General features: G+C 44.8%; 1 protein-coding gene across 4 annotated transcripts in view; it reads right to left on the reverse strand.

Annotated features, from left to right (window-relative positions):
- Positions 1–11,760, reverse strand: part of YES1 (YES proto-oncogene 1, Src family tyrosine kinase) — a 31,875-nt gene extending 20,115 nt beyond the window's left edge. For 2 of the 4 annotated variants that reach the window (XM_072152111.1, XM_072152112.1), the window contains exon 1: positions 11,417–11,760. The gene's annotated coding sequence lies outside the window, so the exon portion shown is untranslated. Of the gene's footprint in view, positions 1–1,298; positions 1,343–11,416 lie in introns of those variants that run through there. The other 2 variants (XM_072152114.1, XM_072152113.1) reach the window with 2 other exon arrangements.
- Positions 11,761–12,558: the final 798 nt, after the last annotated feature.

Raw genomic sequence — 12,558 nt, forward strand, 5'->3', positions numbered from 1 at the left:
ATTGGACGTGAGGATAGGCCTTTTAAGGTAGCTGGTGCTGAGGCTACATGGCGAGGCTACTCCACACCCCAGTAGCCTCCTTGATCCTTCTATCCGCATATCTTCGGCACACATGCACAGCAGCTTCGGAGCAGTTACCGGGCAGCCTCATAGCTGCACGCCCTCGTCACCGTCATTTTGCACATGCACAGAACACAGGCCCACAGCTCCGGCTACTCCATGCCTTAGTAGCCTCTTTAGAAAAGTGCAATAAAAGTTAGAAAAGGGTACAGGTGTGAGGGTCAATAGGTAGATCAGTGGTGGTAGGTTTCTTTAAATCTGCTTTCTCCCACCAATAAAATCGTTCCCCAAACCTTTTGTGGGTTTGTCTATATTGGCTCTGCACACAATGGGGTGCGAAATGGTGAGAAGATCTGCAGTTTCCCCAAATAGTGTGCAGTGCTAAATACCAGAATGCTGTCCCTCTCACTAGATGGTGCAGGGACAGGAAGTGGATGGAGCAAACGTCCTGTCAGCCCAGACTGAGATTTAAAAAGACACTGAGCTGTCAATCAAAAAAAGGAGGTGTGGCAGGCTGAAGCAAACATGGCTCTTCTACTCTGAAATTTACTTGTCTGCTCATTTGCATATCAGAAAAAGCTCTAATTAAGCTACAGTGCCTCCAGAAAAGTTGGTAGCACATAGCACACAAATGCTTACTTGTGAGGAAGCCAGAATGTATCTAGCTGCCAATACACTGGCCCACACCACTGAGAGGACCTACATGATATGTTCATGTGGTTTGGCATTTTGAGTATCCAGGAAAGAAAAATATTGTTTTGTCACTACCCTGGGCAGGGGTCAGTATCCCTAATTTCTAGCTTAGGTCCAAAGACATGGGTGGAAGCATTACCTCTGTGTGATTGGAAACTTCTGATGCATCATCCGGGGCTTTTTTTTTTTTTTTTTTAAATCCCAATTGTCAGTGATCATCATTTTCTCAAGTGCTGAACACAAATTATAATTAACATAGAAGGAGCCATGCTGTCCTGATGTCAGCCTCAAAACTGCAGAAACTCTGGACATCTGTGAGAAGATAAATACACGGAAAGACCACGCACATCTGCTCATAGTTATTGCGAGTTACTACAGAGCTGACACCATTAAATCTGGCGTTTTTCCACTGGTCAATTTTTTAGTCTTCAATAACAAAAGCCAAACGGTAAAAACAAAAATTCTCTTTTGCATGAACATCCCACACTATAGCATTTTTATTCTGTTTGAGTGTTACCATACTGATGGCAATAAAGTACAATTACCTGGCACATGAAAAGGGCACAGCAAGCAGCCGATAGGAACGATATTGTATGAAGATATCATACAAAACTTCTCGGCATAGCAAAGGCATTGAGGTTGCTATGGGAACCAGATTTATGGCTGGAATACGTTCTTGGAAACGCGTTAAGACTGACAAGCTGACAGCAGCATGAGAAGAGTCATCACGCGTTTGCCAATAATTCTGCCGTAAAAGGTCAAAGATTACTACATAACTACATAAAAATGTAACTAGATGGGGGAAAAAAAACAAGAATCTAAAAACAAGAAAATTATTTGATAATAAAGCAGTTTTATTCTACAGGTCCAAATTTTCTGGTATACATAGAACCCGGATCTATACCTGGACCTGAGAACTTTTGTATAGTTTTCGAAATTCTAAGAGAATGAAAACTAGAACTGGAAAATTTGCTAATACATTATCCTGCATGGGATAACAAACATTGCCTCTTAGCTACCTTGTAAGGTAGCCCCCATAAAATCAAGCATGACTATTAAGAAGTGTAATAATGTGGGATTACAGCCAAACTAGGATATCTATTCCCTCCCTCCACCCCCCCCCCAAAAAAAAAAAAAAAAAAAAAAAGAAGATTCCCAGTTGTAGACTGCACAGTTTCAAGCTTGTTTTCCTTATCCCTGAAAAACGTATTAGCATATTTCCCAAAATCCTCTAGTCATGCATTAATGGCTATAAATCTAAAACACACCTTCAAGGCAGCCTTGATGGGCAAAGTCTCGGCAAGGAGGACTCTTACTCCCTGAACCTAGTTTCCAGACCTTGCACAAGTGAAAGCAGCATAGTATGTGGGGGGCATATCATACATTTTCTGGATGATTTTCCAGTTTCCCTGTATGGGAACTCATTTTGAAGACTTCATTTTGGATCATTTAAATCTACCATCAAAATCAAGCATGGATAACCAAATTTTTAAAAGTTGATTTTAGAAGAAAAGAGGCCAGGGATAACACATTAAGAAGATTACCACAGTCACAGTGTATGGATGTATGAGTATCCCTGGTTTATCCATCCATGATTTTGATGGAAGATTTCCTTTCATGCAGCACAAACATGATGGTCACAAACATTTTTCCAGTTGAACAACCGTTTCACAGGGGTCATCTTAGTCTCTAAAAGGTTCGCCATCACTGGTCTGAGTGCCCACATTATAACCAAAAGGTTGTGAACTACTGCTTTAAGGGGTTTTCAGGTTCACCAGTTCTCTCACTTTTGACCCAGATGGCGTATAATAAAGAACTAATACTTACCTTTGTTTAATACAGGGCCTCTTGTCACCATATACAGAGGTAATGTGCTCTACAGATATGAGCAGAACCTGATAGACAATGTAGATACGGTACCGCTAAGCCTTTTTATACCAGGGCGCCAGGATGAACAAGGGATAAGGACTAAGGCCAGTAGAAGTAGTTTTTTTTTTTTTTTAATCTTACACCATCGGAGGTGAAAAACAAGATTTAAAAACCCCTAAGAAAAAAAAAAAAAACAAACTTCGATGGACCAAGGGCAGGGCAATACCTGCTGGTTTCCTTTTTACCAAGCCAGCAAGCACTGGCACCGTTATACTATGATTGTAACCCAACAGAGAAATATGTAAAAAGAAAACTGGTGCACAAGCAGGCAGCTGCGCATTACCTTGCGCTCTGTAACCTTTTACATGAGCATGCCTCATGCCATTATTACGCGACAGTATACGGCTCAGTGTTTCCATGTCAGAACCAGAAAAGGAACATGGAGAGAAAGTGTACTGTGAAGATCCATCCCTCAAATGTGTGTGAAAGAGGGATCACTTCAAAAGACAAAGTATAATGGAATCTTCTGATCCCGTTTTTTGACCCTTGTAGCTGATGATGTTGTTTTGCTGTATTATTCCCTACACCAGAAAAATAACTACCGTACTCCTAACCCCATGATAATCCCTAATCCAGCAAATCCTATAAAATGTAAATAGGTTCTACTTAAAATCCTCGGTGCAGTTTGTACCTTCTGTTTGGCCATGTGTGAGGCATATTAACCGGCTTATAAATGTTACATGCGATTTTCTGAGATCTGGAACAATCTGTGAGATCTGTCAATTTGATGAGAAATAAGAGAGCAATAAGTCTCCTTCCTTGTATAGCGGCTGCAGCCAGACCTCTGGGGCGGGTCACACAGAAGCATTTGCAGCGTCCTTCAGAAACGGGGCCACTGATTCTGGTATCGCAATGGTGTCCGTTCAAGAAATTTCTTAAAACTTCTGGGTATTAGCGTGGCTATTTTTACGTAGCATTTTTACTAATCAGGTCATACCTTTCTAATTCGCGGAAATGTCACCTATTCACTGCCACATATCTGCACAGTGGATTAAGCCTATTTTACCTGTGTCCTGCAGCTACTGTATTTGTGCCATATCCAGAAGTGGATCTAGAAGGTGGATTATTTTTGACATTTCCCATTCCATTTTAGCCCAAGCTTTGCTTTTTCTCAATAAATTGCAGCAATACCAAACATTTACTATTAAAGCCTTAAGGAAATCTAATAAAAAAGAATGGATAAATCAGGGGCACTTACTCATAGATCCAGGCACAGTGACTGCTAATCTTTATTATTGTTATACATGGCCTTGTTCCTTCTAATATCAACTTTCAAAATGATATTAATGTGCCAGAAGGGCTCAGGGGGCCGTTACAAGAGCAATCTCTGTGATCATGGATAATAAATATAAGATTACCACAGTACATATCCCTAGTTTATCATGATTGATTTTGATGGTAGATTTCCCTTATGGGGTTTTTCCAAATTACAACAAAGCACAACTTAATCCTTTTACTTTGCTAAAGATGTACCTCAGTCTGGCATGTAGGCACTACAGTAGCCAAGGGCATACAAGATATGGTTTGGCTACTACCAGCCATATCCTGAGATCTATATGTCTCACTAGAGTTCTGATGAGAATCTAGGCCTCACCTCCTTGGTGCTGTAACCATTGGGTTCAGGCTTCTATAGAGCCCTCTTTAAAGCAGTTGTCCAAAGTTGTGAAGTCATCCCCCATCAACAGAATAACCTTCCGTTTGCTGGTTATCAGGGGTCCATAGACCTCCCGCTTCTGTTCTCTAGCCATCTATCATTCACAGACACCGACAAAATGATGGTAATTTGGGAGCTGGTAGACTCCCTTTAAGAGCTACTGCCAAAAAGATACACATTCAATTTACCAATTTAATTGCCTAATGATACATTTTCGGTTTGTTCTTCCCCACAATGCTGAGCTTTTCTTTTTTAGAAGCGAGAAGAGCATTTTTGTGCTGGTTTAATGCACAATTGTTCACGCCGTCACAATTATCCGTAAATCAAATTAAATGTTAATAAGGGTTTGCGCCTATAAATAGCAATGACATTTGTACAAACTCACAATTAACGCTGCAAAAACAAAAGACACCACACAAAAACATTAACTGCAGGAAGTGCTACTCAAAGACAAGGAGTCTGTGTGACAAGACCAAGTGACTGGGGTGACCCCTCAGTGCTGAATTCTTTTATTCTAGTAATTGGGGCTTAGTCATAAAGATGTAGATCTGATCATGTAAAACATCACAATTGCAGAAAGAAAGAGGGGGAAAAAAAACAAAAAACCACACACAGGCATGGTATATAGAAGTTCTACACAAAACTAAAGATATAGGGTTGAGTTCCCTTTGGAAAACAATGCAATTATAATACCAAAATGTCTTTGTACTAATACTTAAAAGGGGTCATGGGGGGGTAGAACAGAACAGTGTGACTTTTCTACGAGTGGCACTCTGTATTGGAGTGAGCGGCTCTCGGGTGGATTATCTATATAGTTAATGTATACCAGGAGTAATCATAGCTAAGGACCTAAGCTTCGCTCACTGACCACAGCCAGCACTTATCACTCAATGACCTCAGCTAATAACACAATGACAACATGGAAGTAACATATGACAACCTAACGTATTAGCATATAAGAAAAGTCCAAAGTACATGTCCAACTAGAGATTACCTGCTACCGGCCAAGAGCAAACACCATTTGTCCTCACTCTGTCAATACGGAAAGTTGTCAAATACATTATCACAACCTGAATAGAAACTTTCATGTGAAAGACTTTGGAGCAGAGGTGAAGCCGATCTTATGAATTTGGTCTGTGTTCCTACATTATAAGAGCAGGAGACTGAGGAGGTGCTGCTCTGAAGCTTCAATACAACACAACCTGTAGAAAGCTGGGGTGCTAAAGCTACGGGTGTTTTACTAATACTAGAAACCCCTTTAAGGTTATACAAAATGATACTGTGGAGTTCCCAGAAACAAAGTTTTATAAATTCACAGCTACTATGTGAATAACTAAAAGAACAGCATCACGGAAGTAGCGACGACTACTCATCCATAGATAATCCTGCCCTCTTGGCCCAGCTTACTGCACGTTTAAGGAATATTTGGGGAAAAAAAACCAACTATCCAAGGTGTAATTCATATCACAGTAAAAGGAAGCCATGAGAAATCATGGAGCACGTCCACATACAGTTCCAAAAAGCAGGAATTTTTCTAGATCCCTTTGGCAAGTTTTAGGCTTTTACAAGAAGTGGCCTTCATGTCTATTGTATACATCTAGCAATCCGCCTGGAAGAGGAGGAAGGAAGTCTTGGAATCTGCAGTTTTCAAAGACATTCATGTGCCGCTCCTCTGCTATTTTGTACTAACATTACTGACAGGATGTCAAAGCCAGTGGACAGGTTGGATGCTTCCCGAGACATAATGGGTCAAATTTACAAAGACAACTGGCATAAAGGTGGTTTTCCAGGAGCCCTGGCACTGCCATAACAGAGCACTCAGAGCCAAAAGCAGTAAGCTCTGTGTCCCTTGTAACTGTAACTACAACTGTGACTCCCATTTACTTTCAGACTGGCCTGATGGCATCAGCCTCAACAGGGAGGAGCAGCCAACTCCATCCAGCTTCATGGGCTCTCATACTGCACCAAGCAGCTCATAGGAGTGGGGGCTGGGTCACTGCTTCCACAGATCAACTAATAATGACGTGTACTGAGAAAAGGCCATCAGGGGCAACTGCTACAAAGCCCCTTTAAATTTGAGCTTACATGCTGTGCACTTTACAACAAATTTATAATATCGTTGCACATGACTGCATATGGGGGTCGTATGCTAGCAGTACAAAGGCCGCCATAAGAGTACATGGTGGCTCGCATTGTACCGTGAATACACGTGTCACCATGTTGTGCCAATAGAGCGTGCTCCATCTTTAGCCGTAAATACGGCCCAGCAGCACACCTCCTTAAGGAGAAGCCAAGGCTGAGCAGCGCTCACTTCTCCACTCGAACATATGCTACACCTGGGTCCGGCCCGGCAGGAGCATACATTTGTGTGTAAAGAGCCTTAGAGAGTTTATTCAATGTGTATCAGCCAGCACCAGTCACTGATAAATCATATACATTTTTAGACGAGTTTTGTAGCATCTAACCCTTGGCATAAGTGAATATAAAATGACAATTGTCCTTTTGTACAAAGAGCTTTTCATCAAGATAAGCATACATTGTTTACTTGGTCTTTTTTGACCTCATAGGAGGCTCCTCCCTCCTGCTCCTATACAGAGGTCACAGCCTGATGAGCTGATTGCTGTTTGGAGCCTGATGAGCTGACATCAGTGGGAGAGGGAGGAGCTGTACAGGAGCACAAAGATGGGGCTGAGAACTGAGGAGTCTGCAGCACAGACAAGTCACATGTTTTTTTTTTTTTAAATGCATCCAAACCAAAGCCCAACCCCTGGGACTACACGGAGGATTCTGTCAGGGTGCAAGTTATAACACAATTATATTGTAATGCAAATGCTTAGAGAAAGCAGAAGGACATATTTTCACTGCAGGTGTAATGGGCTTCTGTAACCTGTCTTTAGTAAAAATGAGGTCTCTGGTAGCATGTTCCCTTTAAATTAGAAGCAGATTGCGGAACAGTATTTAAAAGGGTAAGGGAACCTGTCAATAGGTGAAAATGTGCAATCCTGATGGCAGGTTCCCTTAAAATATATGATTAATTTTAATCAGCACCTAGACAATGGGAAGAGAAAAAAACCCCCCTGAAAAATACCCAATTACAATAAAGTAGGAACAAACTGCTGCGTCTAAGCAAAGAATAAACAGAGCCAGGGCGGAAACAAAAGCACAAAGCTACAACATAAACAAGGTGGAACCAGAAAGTTGTGTACTTCATGGCCAGAAACATGCGTTAGTCCAGAGACAACATAAGAAATGTCATCCAGTTTTAGTCTGTTACATAGAACAGAGCACATCCGTCAGCACACAAAGCTGTACCATGAGCAAGCAGGAAAATGAGCAGGAACTCCACACCCTGCCTGGGAGAAGGATATCTTGTCCTGTTACTGCAGGAAATATACAGCTGACTAAATAGTCGCACATACAGGGGTTATTTGTAGCCCAGCGAGGCATCTAATATTCATATATTGAATATACCCAATAAGAAGTCACAGGAGACCCCTGATCAGTACTTTGGGGTGGGGGGCTTCTCAGCAATTAATTTAGCACCGTTTTCTATAATTGGGTGCTGCAGAAACATTTAGCCAGATCCAATTCATCCCAGATGGTGTAAGAGATAGTCAACCTCCTGTACACGTATCTGCAATGGTGCAGGGTGATCTCCAGGTAGTGGAAATGGGAAAATTCTGATTAGTTGGCTGGGATCCCGGGAACATCCACACTTTTCAATATATCCATACTCTTCGGCTCTGACATAAATGGGCCATCTGTTCCCTCCATCACCCACCACATGTAGCCCATTTCACTCCATGTAATCTGTCATAGATACAGTGACTGGAAATTAAACATAAAATCTAGCTCGTGACCTAACACCCAATAAAAGCAGTAGATCAATAAAGACCATGTACGGTAGTAAGGCAACGTGTCCCTATGCTTGACTACCACAAATCCATGTTACCTGATCTGACCAATCACAGAGTGGGGGGGGGGGGGGGGTGTCATCGCTATCACACTACTCCAGGAATACATCCTCTTCAAACGTCAACCACTTTGGAGAGGCAAGTCATCCCTGGTTATTTTAACTAAAGGATAATAGCGCCATTGCCAACAAGTGTCTAATCATAGCTGGTCCCATCACTATTAGAAGGCCACTAAATAGCCTCATACAGTCCAACGTCAGTTCCATAAGTGCAAATTTGAAGTCACTAACAACTGCATCTCCAAATCACAATGAGGAGGGGCCTGTGTGTGAATATGCTAGAATACATCAGGCTTTACTGGCGTTTATTTCGGACAGAGGCTCCTGAGTCTGCACAGCATTTGTTCCGTTATAAAATGCACTAAGAATAAACAGGAAAGCCTTGTGTAAAAATATGTAACAGAAGGAAAGCCCAGGTCACCGGCGCACCTAACAAGTCAGGTGCTTTTCTTTTCATGTACTTCAAAGTTCTTACCATTGTCCCGCTGGCTCCTTCTGTGCTTTGTTGAAGGACACAATGAGCAGCTGTAGACCCATCATGTACCTGTCAGGGTGGGTTGCCTAAAGCTGCAATTCAATAGGGGTACTTATGTCTTGTTACAGGCTAAAGATGTATTACCATGAAATATTTTCCATCAAGAACCCACCTTCAAAAGATTCTGTCCTGAAACAATAACCTGGCAGTGAAATGTGAGACATCAGGAATGTGATGGATGTGGATGTGGTGGGTCCACCTGCACAGGCCTGAACTATAGTCCGACCTAGTATAACCATGTGCACATCACACACTACAGGTGGCCTGGGACAAGCTGGAGCAGAAATCACTTCTACACCGATCAACATGTCCACTGCCGGGTGCCAACTTCCTGTGATAGACGTCATTATGGACACTAAAGAGTGCTCACCAGTTTATGACAACAAAACACTGTCCCCAATATCCCCTTCCTCCTGAATAGCTCCAAGATTTTACCTGCCCTGTTCAGCCAATGACTACAATAGGATTGGGATCCCAGATGACCAGAAGCCACATATGCAGGAATTGCTTCCGACACCAGGAACCAGCGGTGGCGCTCATGTGTGAACGTGCACAAGGTGGTCTTGACTATGGGTGAATTTTCTCGGTGTTGGAACACATGGCCTGGAGTGGTCACCCGCTAGCCCCGTTACTCCAGGTATATAATCTAGGGTTCACTAGAGGTGAACCTTAAGACAAGTCCCAGTGCACCTCGGTGTACACACAAACATGTTCACGCTGTCCTCTTCAATCATTCAGTAAGTCCGGGAGAAGAAAGAAGCCACTGAGCTCTTCTGAGCAGTTGTTGTGAGCTATCAGCAGACAGGACAGCAGTGCGTTTGTATGAAAGGATGTGAGAGGAGGGAGGGGGGAGCCTGTGAATGAATTCCTTTCCTCCTCCTTCTCTATAACTATTCATGTGGAAGAGGGTCAAAAGCAGGATTACTGGATTTATTTCCTCTTCCAATGGCAGCGCTGTTAACCTCTTATGGGACATTAGCAAAACCCCAGGTAACCTTTCATTGTATTCCTGGGCCTATAGCTTTAGACAAATATGGCTGATAGAGCACATGCACAACAGAACATGGATCAGCGGGGACGTCGCACTCCTACCAATCAGTCTTCAATATCTATCACCTAGCAAAATAATAGACACAAGTCACACAGGTCTATTCAAAAGCCATTAGCGATGGCTCACCCAAGACACAGAGGAAAGTTAAGAATGTAAAATAATAGTATCCAGCACCTAAAAAATTATTTTATCCATTTCCATAGTCATTTCTATGGCGCTCTGGTCCAGCGCTGTCTAGTGGTCTCAGTATTTAGATGGGGGCTCAGTGGACACAACCATAGCACCTGCTGCAGCCTCTGCCAGTTTCTGGCCCCTTTTACACTAAGGCTCTGGGGGCGTATATCTGACTGCAAATATATACGCACCCAAAGATACCTAAGGCACCCAACTGCCGGGCAGTGGCACACGTCGCAGCAAGAAGAGAGTGTTCCATCTTTCCCTGTACGTACGGCAGGGCACCATGCCTCACTATGGAGAGGTAGTGCTTATGCATCCGCCTATCCAGCGCACGGATGTATGCTCGCCTGGGCGGTCATACGTCAGTGTGCTAGCAGCCTACATACAGAGAGCGGAGGTGATGAGAGCCACAGCGACAAAACACCACAGAAAGGCAAGCCTAACTTCTTTCTTGTCTGCATCCAGGGCCTATGTATAATAAATGAAAGGCGTCAGTTCAGGGGTTTTCCAGGATAGATGTTCACCGTGGTCTGCTCACTTCCTACAATGGTTGTGCTTAATACTGCAGCATTCAAGTACGTATGGCCCATGACCTGGGGTGCTAGGTGCCTGACCTCCACCCATTAATCACCCACCCTAAGGACAGTCAAATGTCTCACCACTCACTAGTGGGGGTCTGAAGACTCGGCTCATCAGTCTTGATATTATAGATCATTTTTACTAGAGATTCTGGTCATGAAATTAATCATACACCCGGCAGGGAGCTGTCCCCAGGGCTCCCATCGCCCCATCACCTCTTTATGGAAAGTGACAATGGGGGTGAAAAGCTGCCATTCACACAAAACTTTTTGTGCAACTGGTGGAAAATAAAGCATTGATACATTGGGCTTTCTATCATTATGATGGCGAAACAGAACCACAATGTGAACACAGCCTGAAGAAGCCAATAAGTCTAGGTGCTACAAGCAGCACAATGTGTCAGTGAAGCTTCCTATAGCACAATGCTACACCGAGGCCTACACTAGGGAAGGCGGCTGCCAGATGTCAGGGGGATGCCCTAGCACAGCCCGGGGTCACAGGTAGCCGGCACAGCCCGGGCCGGGGTCACAGGTAGCCGGCACCGCCACAACTTGGGCTCGGGCCCAGAACTCGGCTGAAGTTGTGCCCCGGCCCCGCAGAACCCGGGCGAGCCGCGGCTTTCCTGAGGCTGGATCAGGAAGGAAGAGCGGGGAAGGGGTGGGGGATGCGGGGCCTAGTCCTGGGATTTCCGATCCCTGCCCAGCACAGGCACATACACAGCTCTGTTCACACGGGACCCCCGGTGCCGCCCGGTTCTGCTCTCACCTGGCTCTGCTCCAAGCCGCTCACATAAGTTACTTTCTCCTCACAGGGTGACGCCGGGAGATGCGGGGGCGGCGGCCATGAGAAGCCCGGGCCGGGCAGCGCTCACTGCATGTCTCTCCCGGAGCCCGGGGCCGTGCACTTTGATCTCTTCCCTCCTCCTGCAGGAATCACAGGCTGGTGACACATCCAGGATCCCTCTCCACACAGCGGCTCCAGGGGCGGGAGGGAGGAGGAGAGAAGGGAGCGGCGGCACAGCACACGTACCGTGCACACCCGCCGGCTGCTGGTATCACTGGTGCCGAGCCTCCTCCTCCTCCCCTGGTGCTCCTCCCCCTCCTCCTGTGCTCCCAGCTCTGAGGGGAGGGGCCGGGGAGAGGCGCGTGTCCCGCAACATGGCCGCCTGCCTGCTCTTACCTCAGGAGAGGCTACACACCGCATACACAGGCTCCAGGGAGGGTGTAACGTGACATACATGAACGGCTAAATTCACACTACCGTTACTTACCTCCGTTAAAAAAGTAAAGAATGATGGTTCAACGTGTAATGTACATTTTATGTCATCCGTTATGGTCAGTTTATGCAGGGAGACGTTATCCATGCGGTTTTTTCAAGAGGAGGAAAAGTACTGCAGCCTCTGTAATTTTTTTATGTCTAAAAAAAATGCAGTGGATAACGGATCCCCGCCTAAGGCCGCGATCACACGTACCGCTAGGCGTCCGTCATAACGCAACGCTAGCGCACAGGGGGAGGTCCTCGGCCCGAACATGTGTTTCAACGCATGCGATTGTTAAGCCGATTGAATGCGTTTCTCTGGAAACGCATGTGCGTTCGGGCCGAGGACCTCCCCCTGTGCGCTAGCGTCGCGTTATGAACAGACGTGTATCGGTACGTGTGACCGCGGCCTAAGGGTTCATTCACACGCGGAATGCCTGCGGTGTGGGCATACCACCATGTGCTGGAGATGTGGCACCGTACCGCCGCAGGGCTGCCATTGCCGTCTATGGGGACGTATATATGGCCGCATGTACGTCCCCAAGAATGGCCGTGTGAATGAGCCCTAAAGCTAACATAACGGATGACAAAAATTTACATTGATGTCAATGGGATTTTTAGGTAACATGTTAAAGAGGACCTGTCACCCC

Source organism: Engystomops pustulosus, chromosome 5 (assembly GCF_040894005.1).
Source record: "Engystomops pustulosus chromosome 5, aEngPut4.maternal, whole genome shotgun sequence".
Classification (NCBI taxonomy): domain Eukaryota; kingdom Metazoa; phylum Chordata; class Amphibia; order Anura; family Leptodactylidae; genus Engystomops; species Engystomops pustulosus.